Raw genomic sequence first — 19,474 nt, 5'->3', positions numbered from 1 at the left:
AGCCTCTAGAGAGCCAGGCTCTGCCTTCTGAGCACTTCTCCCCTAAGGCTGCTCATCCTTCAGGTGATAGCAGGCATATACAGCCGACTCGGCCCACACTGTCACAGAAAGCCTTATCAGAATCTCTTCGTCTTCATACACTCTTGTGTCTGTTACTTGGTTATTGCCTTCGGTACTCCACTGATGTGAAGCACAGTCACTAGGGGATGGAGGACACTAGTGACCCATCTTGCTCTTGTGGCCTTAGTCCACAGCTTGAGGGTCAGGGAAGAGGCCAAATGAAGGTCAAGAAGGAAAGATGGAGTTTGAAGAGAAGACCTGAGTTAAGGGTGTCTTCTCAAGTCTTGATGACTGAAATGTAGCTCCAGTACCTGAAGTCCTGCTTGTTCTCAAGGCTGACCGCGGGGCTGGGTGCACTCAGTGAAGGAACCGTATACACTTAGTATTTCCTTGCTTGCTCACACTGGCCCTCCTCTGATACACCCTCTGCAAGACTGATCTTCCCCTGAAACAACTTTCCACCTGCCACTGTCATCTCATGAACATTTGTTTCCCCTTCCTAGTGTCCCCCTAGAATGCCATTGCAGCCAATTCATAATTTGATAATCATGCTTCTTACCATAGTCTCAGCAACTTCTGATAAATTTTATTCACTTTATTCCATAGTCTTCACACATCAATAATCTTCCTTAGCTTCCTAGGTGCAGGTTAACCCATTCGGAATCATTTCTTTTTCTTTCTCTTCTTTGGCAAATCCTTTCCATCTTTTAAGGTACTTTTCTTTTCTCTCTACCATCCTGCCTTCCTAAACTCTTTTTTTTTTTTCCATTTAAGTAACCTTCCAATCTCCTTCCCCAATTTCCTCATAAACATTGAGAGTTTATTCCTCACAAGTTAGACAGCGGTTTATGAATGACCAGGCATAATGGACTCAGAATGAGTTGGCACCCCCGAGGTACCTGTCTTGCTGGGGAGCCACAGGTGAAGGGCTGGCTGCTGGACACATGTTTGCATGGAGTCAGGCTGAGTGGCCTCGGGGTGTTTGCTCTGCACTTGTGTGTGTTTCTCCCTCGTTGGTTTCCTTGTCCAGCCACCTGTGACCTCGCTCCATCCAGCCCAGGGAATCCTTCTCATCACAGGGGTAGGATGTTTGTCTCGTTTTCTATCACATCCTTTCCCCAAAGTTTGGTTGTGAGTTGTTCCCATTCCAAAGACCTTTCCTCTTTGAAGAGAAAAGAGAAAATCTTTTCTCTCCTTTTCTCTCACTTCACTTCTGCTCTATTATCTCCTCCGTCCAGAATGGCCCCCTGACTCAGATGGGTGTAGATCCGAAGATGGCAAGAAATGCCAGCAATTCTGAAATAATAATACGGATGTATCAGGAGAACTTGAAAACCTTTATCCCGCCACGTTAAAAAAAATTGCGCTTCCAGTGTATTCAGAGTCTCAGTATAGAAACACAAATGATGTAGAAATTGAATGACACTCAAGTTTTTCTTTCCTCCTTTCCTGATTTATTCTAATCCTCAAAGTTAACATGATGAACTATTCGTTATGTAAACTTTCAGACATTTTCTACCCATGCACACTTTTCTTTTTTTCACATAAGGGTGTGAACTAGGTCACTTTCAACATGCTGTGATTCTGTGATTCACTGTCTCCCACCGAGTCATCCACTGATAAAGTCATCTGTTTCATGGAGAAATATTTCCAGTAGCTAATAGCCAATGTCTGTGGAGTGCTTACTCTGTGTCGGTTTCTTCTAACTACTTTACAGATAATTTGTACGACATACCCATGGACTAGGTACAATTATAACTCCCAAGGGACAGAAAAGGGCAGATAAGTACAAATAAATACAGAGGCCAAGTGACTTGCCCAAGACACTGGAGCAAATCAAAATCCATGCCTCTGTAATCATTTTGCTCTATTGCCTCTGTCTGGGAGGCTTGATGATTTGGCCACTAAAACCTTAAATACCATGTTACATTTTTGTATCTCTGACAAAAGCGTGGGGCTGTGATACGGGGTAACTAACCTGACTACTTTTGAAAACCCTTATGCACCTGGATGAAAGTAAGCCAGGGACTGTAAGCTATACGTGTAAGATTTCCTACCAACTTTTAAAAATAGCTTCTTGAATGCAATTTATGTAGTGTCAAGGCTAGGATGTAGTCCAAATAGTAACAGAAAAATGGAGATTTGTAGAAAAATACTTAAAGTTGACAAGTATTGGGAGTGTAGTATTTTGGGGGCCAGCGTGTAGACCACAGGAAAACTTGCTGTTTCCATCCCAAAGGGAAGAGCTCTGTATTGCAACTGCCAAGGTCCCTGGGGCAGCAAGTGTGCTCACTGCTTAGTAAAGAAGCATCCTCAGTTTGATAGAATCATATGGGAGCCTTACATTTGGTTAGCAGGTTCTACCTTCTTGATGTAATAATATTTTCAGGGTGTGGGAGGGTATCAAGCTCGGAAAATACCCTTGGAGAGATTTGCTTATTAAGTTTGGCTTTTTCAATCTCCCTACTACTTCTTGACTAAACACCAGGCGGTTTCCTTCACTTTTCAGAAACATGTTGTTTTTCCCTTGTCGAATGAACTTCCAAATACTTTTGGATGAGCTATTAAGTTTGGGGAAAAATAAACCTCTCTTTAAAATAAGGAAGATGATAACAATGACAAGTACAAAAGGCTCTAAAATGGAGAATATACTCCATTATAGCCAATTAATGTGAGTGGGAAGCTCGTGCTCACTGTCCAGGACATAGAAATAAAAGCTGAGGATGCGCTGAGGCATCTCTTGGATCTCTATAAGACTCCATCATTTCTGATGAGTAGGGTTGACAGATAAAATATAGGCTGTTCCGTTAAATATGAATGTCAGAAAAACAACAAGTATATTCTGAAGATAAGTATGCCCCAAATAGTACATAGGATCTACTTATACTAAAAGTGATGACTTACTATTCATGTGAAGTTCAAGTTTAACTGGGTATCCTGTATTTTTATTTAGTAAATCTGACAGCCCTACTGATGATCCACAATGGAGGCAGTTGAGGAGCGGTACATGCTGGCTCTCGGACAGTCAGAAATGGCTTCAGCAGATCCAGGTACAGTATGAAATTCTTTCTGGATGTAGCTCAGAAGCCATGGCCAGCCCTTGACTGCAAGTACTGCCTCGGGTTTCCCTGAGGTGGGGTAAACCGTCCTCTTAATGGCCTTTTGGTAAGTCTGGAAGACCATATCCAAGGGGAGCCCCAAAGTCAGTTTCATCCTCACAACCATGTTTCCAATTCCTGGAACTGGCTGCATGTGACTCACAAGAGATGAGGAGGTTTGTGAAAATTGGGAGTGTCATAGCTTGAACCCTTTGTAGGTACAGTTTTGGTGTTCTGAGAGTTTTAACAGGAGCAATGTGAAAGACTCCAGGTCCCCAGGTAGATAGAAATAATCCTGTTCTACTTCTGTGTATGTGACAAGTCTCTAATAGTTCACAGAGCCAATATCTGGTCTTAGAAAGAGTGATCCAAGCTTGGATGTTTCTGGCGACAAGGCAAGGTCGTGAGTTTGAAGTTCACCTTTTATGGTTGAGGAGACAACAAAGTTGTCAGAAGGGCAATCACGGAGAAGACGTTGGCTTCATCCATTGTGCAGGCTTGTATATTTGGTTCTATGTAGATTGTGTTTCAAAGGTGGAGCTTGTTTACAATTACGAACATTCTCCGATGTGCTTTTTGGACCTTCATTCCCAGAGCAAGAGCAGTGCCGAGGCCCTAGAAATGCCATGGATATTCTGAGCTGTCAGTGGCATTTCCCAGGTACTGTTCCCTTGGTGCTGCTCCTTGAAATGTCCAAAGGGATTATCATCTGTTTTGTGGCCGGTCCTAGCATTGTGAAAGGAAGCTGCTGCACCTGGCTCAGAGGATTTCGGCTGCGGTGGGAGGAGTAGTAGTACTACGACTATAAATTGTATCACAGCATATCTATTCCATCTTGAGAGTGGGGTTGGGGGGTTATGAAGGGGGACTTTTATTGTACTTTTATACATTGTCCCCTTGAAAATAATTCAATTTTTAAAAATTAATTAATTTATTTGGGGCTGCATTGGGTCTTTGTTGCTGCTAGCGGGCGTTCTCTAGTTGCAGTGAGCGGGGGCTCCTCTTGGCTGTGGTGCACGGGCTTCTCATTGCAGTGGCTTCTCTTGTTGCGGAGCACGGGCTCTAGGCACGCAGGCTTCTGTAGTTGTGGCACGTGGGCTCAGTAGTTGTGACACACGGGCTCTAGAGCGCAGGCTCAGTAGTTGTGGCGCGCGGGCTTAGTTACTCCGTGGCACATTGGATCTTCCCAGAACAGGGCTCGAACCCATGTCCCCTGCATTCACAGGCATATTCTTAACGACTGCTCCACCAGGGAAGCCCAATAATTCAGTTTTTTATAAAGAGAATATTCCTAATATTATTCCAAAATTTTAAAAATATATAGTTGGATAACACTATGAAAAATTAACTGATACGTTTTTTATTATTTCTCTTTGCTGCCTGGATTTTTATCCCCCTCCGGTCAGCTAGGCACTCTGAGTTCACTGCATTAGGAAGGTAAAGACTCAGCAGAAATGAGGGAGAAAAAAAGAAAATTCTCAGCTTTGGAATGTTCAAAACAGAGGCCACAGTAGAACAGGTGAGAATTCTGTGCACAAACAATAAATCTCGTCTCAAATGTAAAAAAGTATTCTTTGCACTGGGAGGCCGGAGAGGGAGGGAGGGAAGGACTGAAGGAGAGAGATCAGTGTGACCAGGGACATGGAGACTGTGCTTGAGGACGATAGGCCCAGGAAGAGAATCAGAATCTGGAGAAGATTCAGCCTGCCCGCGATCATTGCCTCCAGCCAGCACCCTCATCTCAGACCTTGGGAAATTCAGAGAGAGAGTGGGAGTAAGTCAGGAGGGCCACGCGCATAGTCTGTGTGGCAGGGGTTGTGGCCATTCCCTATTTGTGAGAAGTCCCCAGCAATTTCCAGGCCTCCTTCTGGAAAACGCTGGCGGACGTCTCTAGTGCTTATGTGAAAGCTTGTTCACAAACCTTGAAAGATACAGATGTAGATGACTGACAGATAGATGCATAGATAGAAAAATGTAATTAACTAAAACATCCAGGAAAGGTTTGGAAAATGCCCTTTATTGCATAGGACGTTCCTATTGTCATATGATGTTAGACTGAGTGCCGGTCCCTTCATCCTCCTTCAGACCACGGCATTCTGTCTGCTACTCTCCCGAGGGTCCTTTCTTCTCCCTGGAAGGGATAAATTAAATGAGGTAGAACAGGAAGAGACAAGCAGCACTCCAAGCTCTGCTGGTCAGGGTTACCCTCCAGCGTTGCCTTAATGCTCAGAGCCACACACACCACAGTGAGCTTGGCTCCAGATCAACTACCACGCAACGAAGGTTCTGGAACACTTCCATATCTCGGGGAACCTCATTTCCACGTGACTCTCTTTCATATTCCCCTTTGTCACAGAAGGCTAGGTACAGTAGTCCGGGTGAGATCTCAGCTCAGGCCCAAGGCAGGCTCTCAGACCTCAAAGTTCCGGTCCTGCAAGGGCCCCTGTCCTCTCTTGAGACCACTCCTGGCTCTCTCTGCCGACAAGGAGCTGCTGGTGGTACGTCCTCTAAGAGTTGAGGTCCATCGTGCAGACCCTGAGAAAACTCCTAGGAAAAGGCTCCACATTCTTGTTGAAGTCAACAGAGCTCAATTCCTTTGGAAGTGCTGGGTGTGTCCCAAGTTGATGCAACTGCAGAGCCATTAGGTAAACCAGCACATGTGTGCGGCCCCTTCCCTTAGACTCCTCTGGGCCCTCGTGACATAGGCTCAGAAGAGTGCCAGCCTCAAGCCTTACCTCTTCCAAGGCCACACCGTCTCCAGGATCTTCTGTCCCATGAATCTCAGTTGCTGTGTGGAACTCAAAAGAGAGAAAAGACCCTGCCTGCGGGGTCTCTTCGGGCTGGGGCCTTCTAGCTTCTCTTCCTCGTCCTCCTCGTCCTCCTCGTCCTCAGAGGTGGTCTCGGGTTCCACACTGCCCTCCTCCTCAGGGGTGCTCTCGAATTCCACATTGGCCATCCACTGGGCGATGTTGAGATGAAAGAAACGGCAGCCGAAGCCCTGCAGGACGCCGCCCTTCACGTGCTGCTGGAGGATCTCCGAGGTGTGGAAGACCCGGCAGCAGGCCATGCACCTGAAGCCGGTCTCCATGGTCACCATCCAGGCCGGTGTCTTGGCGCTGGGTCTCTCCTGGACTGCAGGTGACCCTGATGGGCTGCCTGGCTCTGCCCTTTCCTCATACTCTTTCTCCTCCCCAGTGGGCTCACTGTCAGACAGGAGGCTTTCGGTGAACACATCAGAGGGGTAAGTGCCTACTGTGCACGCATCCTCAGGAAGGGTCACTTCTTCTATCGTCAGCTGCTTTTCAGGCAACTCCAAGGGTTTCTTTGTCTTCCAGGAGACAGCGACACCCTTGTTCACTTGTACCTGCATGTAGTATATTTTCATGCCCCTTTCCTCTTTGTCTGGGTGCAGATAGTGCTTACAGGGTGAAGAGGGTGAGGAGGAGACACAGTGTGATGGGGGAGCAGTCTCCCCTTTTTCCTGAACCTGGGCTAGGGGTGCTTTAGGCTGGGCAGTGTCTCGATGTGATCTCCGGATTCCTGAAAAAGGAAATTAAAAACATAATAACATGCATGGGCTGTGCCAGAAGCTGAGGGAGCAGGTGTGGTAGACGAGAGAGGGACATTTGCATGACGTAGCTATGTCGTGAGCTTGGTGTCTGTTGGCCGTAGGACGGAGCGGTGTATCTGGTGTCATCTGTGGGCTTTTCATGTGCGTGTGGGGGGATACTGGAGCGGTGTCTGTATACAGGGGTGTGGAGTATGGTGGTGAGGGCTGTGGTATGTGAGCGACGCGGGTGGATGCGTGTACGACGAGGAGTGTGAGTTTCGGAATATCGGTGGTGCATTCCTTGTGGAATGGGTCTGTGGTGCAGGAGAGTACTGTGGATCACGTGCTTGGGGTTGATGTGCACTGAGAAGGGCTGTGCCTGGAGGGCGCGTGTATGTGTGAGCTGTGTGCACCTGAGCTGGATGGTCCTGCTCTCAGGCTGGAGGTGTATGATGCAGAACTCTGTCCTTCTCTGGAAGCAAAGGCAAAGACAAAGCCTACAGTTTCCTCTGAAGATGCTTAATCTGGTCCCTCTTCCCTCCACCTCAAGCCCAGACCTTTCCGGCCCCTGCTCCTTGACTTCCCCACCATGGTAGTAGCAGTATTCACACACACACCCCCAGACTCAGCTGGCATCCACGCCCTCGGAACAGCTCAGCCATCCTGCCCAGGCTCCTCCACAGAGCCCTCATCACCTCTGATGACCCTGGATTTCCTCTCAGCCTCCCTGGGATCTGTGTGCCTCCTGCCTCACAGCCAAGCACCCCCTCACCTGAGGAGCCCCGCGCCCTTACCAGCGTAGCTGAGCTTGCGCAGAGTAGAAGTACGCAAGAGGTATTTAGAGGCAGAGGAGACCTCCCCTGCCCCTGGGCTGCAGCCTTGGGCCACCACAGTGGATCCAAGCCGAGGGGGATCCTCTTGTGACTTCGAGATTCCTGAGGGAGGAATGAAAGGCTCAGGGTGGGTTCATCAGTCCTCTGTCCACAAATATTTACTGAGTGTGTGACACGTGTCAGGTGCAGTGAATACACACAGTTGAGAGTGTGGTTCCCAGTGGATCCTCCAGGATTTAATTCCAATCAATACTTATTCTCTCACTGTCTAGTTGGTAATGTAGGCCTCGGTGGTGACTGTGAGTGTGTGGGAAGAGTGAGTGATGTGTATCAGTTAAGTCTGTGGTAAGTGTGGGGTTGGCGTGGGGAGCACAGTGCAGACGTGTCTATCTGTGTCTGTGGCCTTTGTGTGCATGGTTTCTGTTCACAAGTCAGGAATTCTGGGACATGTAACTTTTCCTCATTACATGGTGTGGCTTGTATTTATGGTGCGTGTTCATTCATTCATTCACCAAGATTCAGTAAGCAGCTACTCCTGTGTATCCGGCACTCTTCCATTGTTGTAGTCTTTGGTAACGCTGCACATTCTAGTAGGGGAAGATACACACTAAACAAAACTACAATAACTATATAATACATCAGCTGGTGGTAAGTATATAAGGGTTGCCAGACTTCGCGAACAAGAATACAAGGCACCCAGTTAAATTTCAGTTTCAGATAAACCCAGAATAATTTTTTAGTGTAAGTATTCCCATGCAGTATTTGGCCTGACTTAGTTTTAGTGTAAGTATGGCCCATACAATATGTGGGACATACGGATACTGAAAAATTACTTGTTGTTTATCTGGAATTCAAATTGAACTGGATAGCCCATATTTTCTCTGGCAATCCTGACATGGGTTACTGAGACTGTGGTTTACTGTGGTTTGTACAAAGCGGGTCTGGCATTACTCAAGAATGTGTTATAAGTGTGGTGTGTATGACATGTGACTGGTTCTTACAGAGGTATTTAGAGATGGCTGAAGTTAGCTGTGTTTGTGCAAGAGTTGAGATACATGTATATATAGTGTGTGTGTGTGTGTGTGTCCTATATATATAGTGTGTGTGTCTATATACATATCTCATCTCCAGCGTTTGGTGTTGGAGGAGAGGATTGTGATACAGGTGGGTTGTATGAGAACATAGTACAGGAGGGATGCGTGTATATACCTCCATGTGCTGTGTGTGGTTTACTAAGGAAGTTATATGTGGGGTGTGTGATATTTTTGCTACATCAGAGTGTACATGGGTGTATGAGTTACTGTCTCATAAAACACCCCTAACAAGAATTCTGTATACACTCTTACGTACACCGAGTGTCAGCCAGGTCCAGGCAGGGTGACAAGAACTTTACCACGCAGACTTTATATCTGGTAAGCACTCTACCCCCATTCATCTCACTCTTCTCTGCACTACCACACACACACACACACACACACACACACACACACACACTCTCACACACACCCCCACACACAGGAACATAGAGCAAAATATTCTGAATGGTCAGGGGCAGTCATTGCCTTCCCCAGCCTGTCCCAGCCACTGCCTTGAAATCTGCCTGCTGTCTAGAGCTCCATTCCCAGGGCCCATCCTACAGTCTCCAGGGCCCTGGGCCTGGTAGGAGCTACTGGGCTCTAATCTGGGGCAGAGGCCTCTAGCTGGAGCTCTGGGCTGACCACCCCACTCCCAGGGCAAGCTACTCGCCTCCATTTAATGCACGCAGGCACCACGTGGCCCGTGGCTCTCAGAGCTCCCCGCAGGACCCTGAGGACATTTCTCACCCCCGCTCACGCGGTCTCAGTCTCTGGAAAACCCTTCCCTTCCCTTGATCTCCTTTGGGAAATTCTTCCTGTTGAAGGAATAAATCCTCCTTGCTTTCAATATGACACCATCCCTAGACAAACAATCTTCTTTCAAAGTGCATTCCATTTGTCAAGATATTTTTCAACAGGGCCTTCAACTCATGGGGCTTCTCTTTCCACTTTGGTAAAAGAGGCCAAGCAACTCATGGGTCTCTCTCAGCATCCTTGCATCCTTCACATCCCCCACCTCATGACCCCAGGGAAAGATCCAAGAGCACAAGAGAGAAATCGGGGACTGAGGAAAGCTGCACCTCTAGGTCTGTGCAAGCAGGATGCAGCCTGCTGTGAGTCCAACAAAGCTCCAGGCCCGGCTGCCCCAGGAGAGAGTCCTCAGACCAGCGGAGCTGACCTCCCATCTCCCAGGGGGCATCTGGCCGTTCTGTGACGTCTCACACCACGGGGACCCTCCGGATAGATACGGCAGCATCAGTGAGACAAGGTCTCTCGCTCCCTGCTTCACAGGTGACACGTTCTCAGTCCCCCGCTTCCTAGAGAAGCTTCAGTTTGGCAGAAACCCATGTGCCGCAGACAAGTTGCCCCCCACATACCTCCTCCGTTCTCGGCAGTTTCCTGGGACTCTTCATTTTCCAGATGTTTCCTCTTTTGTCGCCGTTTCATCGTACCAACTAGAAGTCTCCCTTAGAAGATGCCTCAAGAGATGTCCAACTCCTCCTCTTCCCTACAGGTTGGCCGTTGTTGGCTCTTGGGCAATCCGTTGAAATGATTCAATACAAATAAAAATAGTCAAGTCGCCTAAATGGCTGAAAAACTGCTACCACTTATTGAACCAGCAGTGCTGCCTAGTGCTCACCAGGGCTGTTAAGTTTCCAAGGTTGCCAGGCGCACAGCAGGATTCTGTGACCTCAATGATGACATCGGAGCATTCTGTTGACCTAGGTACAGCACAGTCTCTGCAATAGCACAGGCCCCGTTTTCAAGAACAATTCCTGTTTCCCAGCCGAACCTTTCCCATGAAAGGGAAAGGTTCATACCACATCTATTATAAATTGTATCATACCATATCTATTATAAAATGAACATTTTGATTGGAGATCTTTTAATGTCTTATATAGAGATTTAATATTAATATTTTAAATGGTCTCCAGTTTCCCTGTGGATTATTGACATTTTAAACTCTGCGCTTCAATTTTCCCTCAATACCTGTAATTTTGTCACGGCTATTTCTGTACTTAAAGATGAGGAACTATATAATTGATTTCTTCATTTTTTCCCATCTCTTTCCAAGGTACTGAATTTGACTGTATCTTACGAATGAGTGAAAAATGCTAGTCCTTGCGTCAGGACCTTGGGCCCTTTACCAAGTAACTCAACCTGTCTGGGCTTCAGCTTCTGTCTGTGCGATCGAGAGGCTTGGCCTAGCTGACTTTTCAAATGCTGTGTTTCTTTGATTCACTCTCACTTATTTTACTGATCTTCTCCTTAAGAAGAGGGCCTGTTCTCATAAAGTAAGAACAGGCGTTTTTTAATCCTTGGGTTGGGCGGAGTTTAAGTGGTCGTACTCAGTTTGTTAGTTATATTTACTTTTACGTATGCTTAGCTCTAAATAATTTATATGGCTCTTGTGACTCTTTTTAGATCTTCTTTTTTTCTTATTTTCTTTTACAGTTTCTAATTTATTATCGCCAGTGTAGAGGAGCCTGATTGATTATTAAAATGTATTGATCTTGTATGTGTGTGCCTTGTTGAACCGTCTTATTAGTTCCTGCTAGTCTATCTGTGGGTTCTTTTGGGTTTCCTAGATAAATGAACATATTAAATGTAAATAATGTGTTCTTTGGATAAAGTTTATTTTCTTGCATCTCTATATATAGAAGCAATATGTTGAATTGATTTAAATATTTAAATACTTACATACCTGTTATCATAATCTAAGATTCTTTATCTTATTTTCTTTCAATCAATATTATCTTTTCAAGATTTATCCACATCAGTCCATATAGATCTAGGTCTTTGATTTTTGACTGTTTGATATTATTTCATCACATGCGTATAGCATCATTTATTTTCCATTCAAGCATTATTGGACAATTGGATTGTTTCCCTCCCTTCTCTAGAACAAACAACGTTTCCTAGAATATCCCTGAAGATGTCTGACAGTCGAGAAGGGCCAGGCTGCCCGAAGATTCCTACTTGCTTTTAGCCACCTTCCAACAGGCCATCTCCAGCCAGCAATTTGAAGCAGAGATGAAATGAAACCTCCCCCAAGTGTGGAGATCTTAGGAGCTTCCTAGAAGGTGGGAGGTTCATGATAGGCATCCTGCTGGGATCCCAGGGGAGTCTGAGCTGGCCTGAACCTCATCTTCCTCCCCCACCGCTCAAGAGAAATGTGGAGGAAAGAAGACTTCAAAAACTGTGAGTAGGCAGAGGGAGAGAGATTGGGGGCCGAAGCTGCAACTGAGGTCTTGGAGTGGGCTGTGAGGACGCAGAGCCTCTAGAGAGCCAGGCTCTGCCTTCTGAGCACTTCTCCCCTAAGGCTGCTCATCCTTCAGGTGATAGCAGGCATATACAGCCGACTCGGCCCACACTGTCACAGAAAGCCTTATCAGAATCTCTTCGTCTTCATACACTCTTGTGTCTGTTACTTGGTTATTGCCTTCGGTACTCCACTGATGTGAAGCACAGTCACTAGGGGATGGAGGACACTAGTGACCCATCTTGCTCTTGTGGCCTTAGTCCACAGCTTGAGGGTCAGGGAAGAGGCCAAATGAAGGTCAAGAAGGAAAGATGGAGTTTGAAGAGAAGACCTGAGTTAAGGGTGTCTTCTCAAGTCTTGATGACTGAAATGTAGCTCCAGTACCTGAAGTCCTGCTTGTTCTCAAGGCTGACCGCGGGGCTGGGTGCACTCAGTGAAGGAACCGTATACACTTAGTATTTCCTTGCTTGCTCACACTGGCCCTCCTCTGATACACCCTCTGCAAGACTGATCTTCCCCTGAAACAACTTTCCACCTGCCACTGTCATCTCATGAACATTTGTTTCCCCTTCCTAGTGTCCCCCTAGAATGCCATTGCAGCCAATTCATAATTTGATAATCATGCTTCTTACCATAGTCTCAGCAACTTCTGATAAATTTTATTCACTTTATTCCATAGTCTTCACACATCAATAATCTTCCTTAGCTTCCTAGGTGCAGGTTAACCCATTCGGAATCATTTCTTTTTCTTTCTCTTCTTTGGCAAATCCTTTCCATCTTTTAAGGTCCTTTTCTTTTCTCTCTACCATCCTGCCTTCCTAAACTCTTTTTTTTTTTTCCATTTAAGTAACCTTCCAATCTCCTTCCCCAATTTCCTCATAAACATTGAGAGTTTATTCCTCACAAGTTAGACAGCGGTTTATGAATGACCAGGCATAATGGACTCAGAATGAGTTGGCACCCCCGAGGTACCTGTCTTGCTGGGGAGCCACAGGTGAAGGGCTGGCTGCTGGACACATGTTTGCATGGAGTCAGGCTGAGTGGCCTCGGGGTGTTTGCTCTGCACTTGTGTGTGTTTCTCCCTCGTTGGTTTCCTTGTCCAGCCACCTGTGACCTCGCTCCATCCAGCCCAGGGAATCCTTCTCATCACAGGGGTAGGATGTTTGTCTCGTTTTCTATCACATCCTTTCCCCAAAGTTTGGTTGTGAGTTGTTCCCATTCCAAAGACCTTTCCTCTTTGAAGAGAAAAGAGAAAATCTTTTCTCTCCTTTTCTCTCACTTCACTTCTGCTCTATTATCTCCTCCGTCCAGAATGGCCCCCTGACTCAGATGGGTGTAGATCCGAAGATGGCAAGAAATGCCAGCAATTCTGAAATAATAATACGGATGTATCAGGAGAACTTGAAAACCTTTATCCCGCCACGTTAAAAAAAATTGCGCTTCCAGTGTATTCAGAGTCTCAGTATAGAAACACAAATGATGTAGAAATTGAATGACACTCAAGTTTTTCTTTCCTCCTTTCCTGATTTATTCTAATCCTCAAAGTTAACATGATGAACTATTCGTTATGTAAACTTTCAGACATTTTCTACCCATGCACACTTTTCTTTTTTTCACATAAGGGTGTGAACTAGGTCACTTTCAACATGCTGTGATTCTGTGATTCACTGTCTCCCACCGAGTCATCCACTGATAAAGTCATCTGTTTCATGGAGAAATATTTCCAGTAGCTAATAGCCAATGTCTGTGGAGTGCTTACTCTGTGTCGGTTTCTTCTAACTACTTTACAGATAATTTGTACGACATACCCATGGACTAGGTACAATTATAACTCCCAAGGGACAGAAAAGGGCAGATAAGTACAAATAAATACAGAGGCCAAGTGACTTGCCCAAGACACTGGAGCAAATCAAAATCCATGCCTCTGTAATCATTTTGCTCTATTGCCTCTGTCTGGGAGGCTTGATGATTTGGCCACTAAAACCTTAAATACCATGTTACATTTTTGTATCTCTGACAAAAGCGTGGGGCTGTGATACGGGGTAACTAACCTGACTACTTTTGAAAACCCTTATGCACCTGGATGAAAGTAAGCCAGGGACTGTAAGCTATACGTGTAAGATTTCCTACCAACTTTTGAAAATAGCTTCTTGAATGCAATTTATGTAGTGTCAAGGCTAGGATGTAGTCCAAATAGTAACAGAAAAATGGAGATTTGTAGAAAAATACTTAAAGTTGACAAGTATTGGGAGTGTAGTATTTTGGGGGCCAGCGTGTAGACCACAGGAAAACTTGCTGTTTCCATCCCAAAGGGAAGAGCTCTGTATTGCAACTGCCAAGGTCCCTGGGGCAGCAAGTGTGCTCACTGCTTAGTAAAGAAGCATCCTCAGTTTGATAGAATCATATGGGAGCCTTACATTTGGTTAGCAGGTTCTACCTTCTTGATGTAATAATATTTTCAGGGTGTGGGAGGGTATCAAGCTCGGAAAATACCCTTGGAGAGATTTGCTTATTAAGTTTGGCTTTTTCAATCTCCCTACTACTTCTTGACTAAACACCAGGCGGTTTCCTTCACTTTTCAGAAACATGTTGTTTTTCCCTTGTCGAATGAACTTCCAAATACTTTTGGATGAGCTATTAAGTTTGGGGAAAAATAAACCTCTCTTTAAAATAAGGAAGATGATAACAATGACAAGTACAAAAGGCTCTAAAATGGAGAATATACTCCATTATAGCCAATTAATGTGAGTGGGAAGCTCGTGCTCACTGTCCAGGACATAGAAATAAAAGCTGAGGATGCGCTGAGGCATCTCTTGGATCTCTATAAGACTCCATCATTTCTGATGAGTAGGGTTGACAGATAAAATATAGGCTGTTCCGTTAAATATGAATGTCAGAAAAACAACAAGTATATTCTGAAGATAAGTATGCCCCAAATAGTACATAGGATCTACTTATACTAAAAGTGATGACTTACTATTCATGTGAAGTTCAAGTTTAACTGGGTATCCTGTATTTTTATTTAGTAAATCTGACAGCCCTACTGATGATCCACAATGGAGGCAGTTGAGGAGCGGTACATGCTGGCTCTCGGACAGTCAGAAATGGCTTCAGCAGATCCAGGTACAGTATGAAATTCTTTCTGGATGTAGCTCAGAAGCCATGGCCAGCCCTTGACTGCAAGTACTGCCTCGGGTTTCCCTGAGGTGGGGTAAACCGTCCTCTTAATGGCCTTTTGGTAAGTCTGGAAGACCATATCCAAGGGGAGCCCCAAAGTCAGTTTCATCCTCACAACCATGTTTCCAATTCCTGGAACTGGCTGCATGTGACTCACAAGAGATGAGGAGGTTTGTGAAAATTGGGAGTGTCATAGCTTGAACCCTTTGTAGGTACAGTTTTGGTGTTCTGAGAGTTTTAACAGGAGCAATGTGAAAGACTCCAGGTCCCCAGGTAGATAGAAATAATCCTGTTCTACTTCTGTGTATGTGACAAGTCTCTAATAGTTCACAGAGCCAATATCTGGTCTTAGAAAGAGTGATCCAAGCTTGGATGTTTCTGGTGACAAGGCAAGGTCGTGAGTTTGAAGTTCACCTTTTATGGTTGAGGAGACAACAAAGTTGTCAGAAGGGCAATCACGGAGAAGACGTTGGCTTCATCCATTGTGCAGGCTTGTATATTTGGTTCTATGTAGATTGTGTTTCAAAGGTGGAGCTTGTTTACAATTACGAACATTCTCCGATGTGCTTTTTGGACCTTCATTCCCAGAGCAAGAGCAGTGCCGAGGCCCTAGAAATGCCATGGATATTCTGAGCTGTCAGTGGCATTTCCCAGGTACTGTTCCCTTGGTGCTGCTCCTTGAAATGTCCAAAGGGATTATCATCTGTTTTGTGGCCGGTCCTAGCATTGTGAAAGGAAGCTGCTGCACCTGGCTCAGAGGATTTCGGCTGCGGTGGGAGGAGTAGTAGTACTACGACTATAAATTGTATCACAGCATATCTATTCCATCTTGAGAGTGGGGTTGGGGGGTTATGAAGGGGGACTTTTATTGTACTTTTATACATTGTCCCCTTGAAAATAATTCAATTTTTAAAAATTAATTAATTTATTTGGGGCTGCATTGGGTCTTTGTTGCTGCTAGCGGGCGTTCTCTAGTTGCAGTGAGCGGGGGCTCCTCTTGGCTGTGGTGCACGGGCTTCTCATTGCAGTGGCTTCTCTTGTTGCGGAGCACGGGCTCTAGGCACGCAGGCTTCTGTAGTTGTGGCACGTGGGCTCAGTAGTTGTGACACACGGGCTCTAGAGCGCAGGCTCAGTAGTTGTGGCGCGCGGGCTTAGTTACTCCGTGGCACATTGGATCTTCCCAGAACAGGGCTCGAACCCATGTCCCCTGCATTCACAGGCATATTCTTAACGACTGCTCCACCAGGGAAGCCCAATAATTCAGTTTTTTATAAAGAGAATATTCCTAATATTATTCCAAAATTTTAAAAATATATAGTTGGATAACACTATGAAAAATTAACTGATACGTTTTTTATTATTTCTCTTTGCTGCCTGGATTTTTATCCCCCTCCGGTCAGCTAGGCACTCTGAGTTCACTGCATTAGGAAGGTAAAGACTCAGCAGAAATGAGGGAGAAAAAAAGAAAATTCTCAGCTTTGGAATGTTCAAAACAGAGGCCACAGTAGAACAGGTGAGAATTCTGTGCACAAACAATAAATCTCGTCTCAAATGTAAAAAAGTATTCTTTGCACTGGGAGGCCGGAGAGGGAGGGAGGGAAGGACTGAAGGAGAGAGATCAGTGTGACCAGGGACATGGAGACTGTGCTTGAGGACGATAGGCCCAGGAAGAGAATCAGAATCTGGAGAAGATTCAGCCTGCCCGCGATCATTGCCTCCAGCCAGCACCCTCATCTCAGACCTTGGGAAATTCAGAGAGAGAGTGGGAGTAAGTCAGGAGGGCCACGCGCATAGTCTGTGTGGCAGGGGTTGTGGCCATTCCCTATTTGTGAGAAGTCCCCAGCAATTTCCAGGCCTCCTTCTGGAAAACGCTGGCGGACGTCTCTAGTGCTTATGTGAAAGCTTGTTCACAAACCTTGAAAGATACAGATGTAGATGACTGACAGATAGATGCATAGATAGAAAAATGTAATTAACTAAAACATCCAGGAAAGGTTTGGAAAATGCCCTTTATTGCATAGGACGTTCCTATTGTCATATGATGTTAGACTGAGTGCCGGTCCCTTCATCCTCCTTCAGACCACGGCATTCTGTCTGCTACTCTCCCGAGGGTCCTTTCTTCTCCCTGGAAGGGATAAATTAAATGAGGTAGAACAGGAAGAGACAAGCAGCACTCCAAGCTCTGCTGGTCAGGGTTACCCTCCAGCGTTGCCTTAATGCTCAGAGCCACACACACCACAGTGAGCTTGGCTCCAGATCAACTACCACGCAACGAAGGTTCTGGAACACTTCCATATCTCGGGGAACCTCATTTCCACGTGACTCTCTTTCATATTCCCCTTTGTCACAGAAGGCTAGGTACAGTAGTCCGGGTGAGATCTCAGCTCAGGCCCAAGGCAGGCTCTCAGACCTCAAAGTTCCGGTCCTGCAAGGGCCCCTGTCCTCTCTTGAGACCACTCCTGGCTCTCTCTGCCGACAAGGAGCTGCTGGTGGTACGTCCTCTAAGAGTTGAGGTCCATCGTGCAGACCCTGAGAAAACTCCTAGGAAAAGGCTCCACATTCTTGTTGAAGTCAACAGAGCTCAATTCCTTTGGAAGTGCTGGGTGTGTCCCAAGTTGATGCAACTGCAGAGCCATTAGGTAAACCAGCACATGTGTGCGGCCCCTTCCCTTAGACTCCTCTGGGCCCTCGTGACATAGGCTCAGAAGAGTGCCAGCCTCAAGCCTTACCTCTTCCAAGGCCACACCGTCTCCAGGATCTTCTGTCCCATGAATCTCAGTTGCTGTGTGGAACTCAAAAGAGAGAAAAGACCCTGCCTGCGGGGTCTCTTCGGGCTGGGGCCTTCTAGCTTCTCTTCCTCGTCCTCCTCGTCCTCCTCGTCCTCAGAGGTGGTCTCGGGTTCCACACTGCCCTCCTCCTCAGGGGTGCTCTCGAATTCCACATTGGCCATCCACTGGGCGATGTTGAGATGAAAGAAACGGCAGCCGAAGCCCTGCAGGACGCCGCCCTTCACGTGCTGCTGGAGGATCTCCGAGGTGTGGAAGACCCGGCAGCAGGCCATGCACCTGAAGCCGGTCTCCATGGTCACCATCCAGGCCGGTGTCTTGGCGCTGGGTCTCTCCTGGACTGCAGGTGACCCTGATGGGCTGCCTGGCTCTGCCCTTTCCTCATACTCTTTCTCCTCCCCAGTGGGCTCACTGTCAGACAGGAGGCTTTCGGTGAACACATCAGAGGGGTAAGTGCCTACTGTGCACGCATCCTCAGGAAGGGTCACTTCTTCTATCGTCAGCTGCTTTTCAGGCAACTCCAAGGGTTTCTTTGTCTTCCAGGAGACAGCGACACCCTTGTTCACTTGTACCTGCATGTAGTATATTTTCATGCCCCTTTCCTCTTTGTCTGGGTGCAGATAGTGCTTACAGGGTGAAGAGGGTGAGGAGGAGACACAGTGTGATGGGGGAGCAGTCTCCCCTTTTTCCTGAACCTGGGCTAGGGGTGCTTTAGGCTGGGCAGTGTCTCGATGTGATCTCCGGATTCCTGAAAAAGGAAATTAAAAACATAATAACATGCATGGGCTGTGCCAGAAGCTGAGGGAGCAGGTGTGGTAGACGAGAGAGGGACATTTGCATGACGTAGCTATGTCGTGAGCTTGGTGTCTGTTGGCCGTAGGACGGAGCGGTGTATCTGGTGTCATCTGTGGGCTTTTCATGTGCGTGTGGGGGGATACTGGAGCGGTGTCTGTATACAGGGGTGTGGAGTATGGTGGTGAGGGCTGTGGTATGTGAGCGACGCGGGTGGATGCGTGTACGACGAGGAGTGTGAGTTTCGGAATATCGGTGGTGCATTCCTTGTGGAATGGGTCTGTGGTGCAGGAGAGTACTGTGGATCACGTGCTTGGGGTTGATGTGCACTGAGAAGGGCTGTGCCTGGAGGGCGCGTGTATGTGTGAGCTGTGTGCACCTGAGCTGGATGGTCCTGCTCTCAGGCTGGAGGTGTATGATGCAGAACTCTGTCCTTCTCTGGAAGCAAAGGCAAAGACAAAGCCTACAGTTTCCTCTGAAGATGCTTAATCTGGTCCCTCTTCCCTCCACCTCAAGCCCAGACCTTTCCGGCCCCTGCTCCTTGACTTCCCCACCATGGTAGTAGCAGTATTCACACACACACACCCAGACTCAGCTGGCATCCACGCCCTCGGAACAGCTCAGCCATCCTGCCCAGGCTCCTCCACAGAGCCCTCATCACCTCTGATGACCCTGGATTTCCTCTCAGCCTCCCTGGGATCTGTGTGCCTCCTGCCTCACAGCCAAGCACCCCCTCACCTGAGGAGCCCCGCGCCCTTACCAGCGTAGCTGAGCTTGCGCAGAGTAGAAGTACGCAAGAGGTATTTAGAGGCAGAGGAGACCTCCCCTGCCCCTGGGCTG

The sequence above is a fragment of the Mesoplodon mirus genome (genome assembly GCF_964341445.2).
Source record: "Mesoplodon mirus genome assembly, chromosome: 3".
Lineage (NCBI taxonomy): Eukaryota > Metazoa > Chordata > Mammalia > Artiodactyla > Ziphiidae > Mesoplodon > Mesoplodon mirus.
This window is presented reverse-complemented; position numbering follows the sequence as displayed.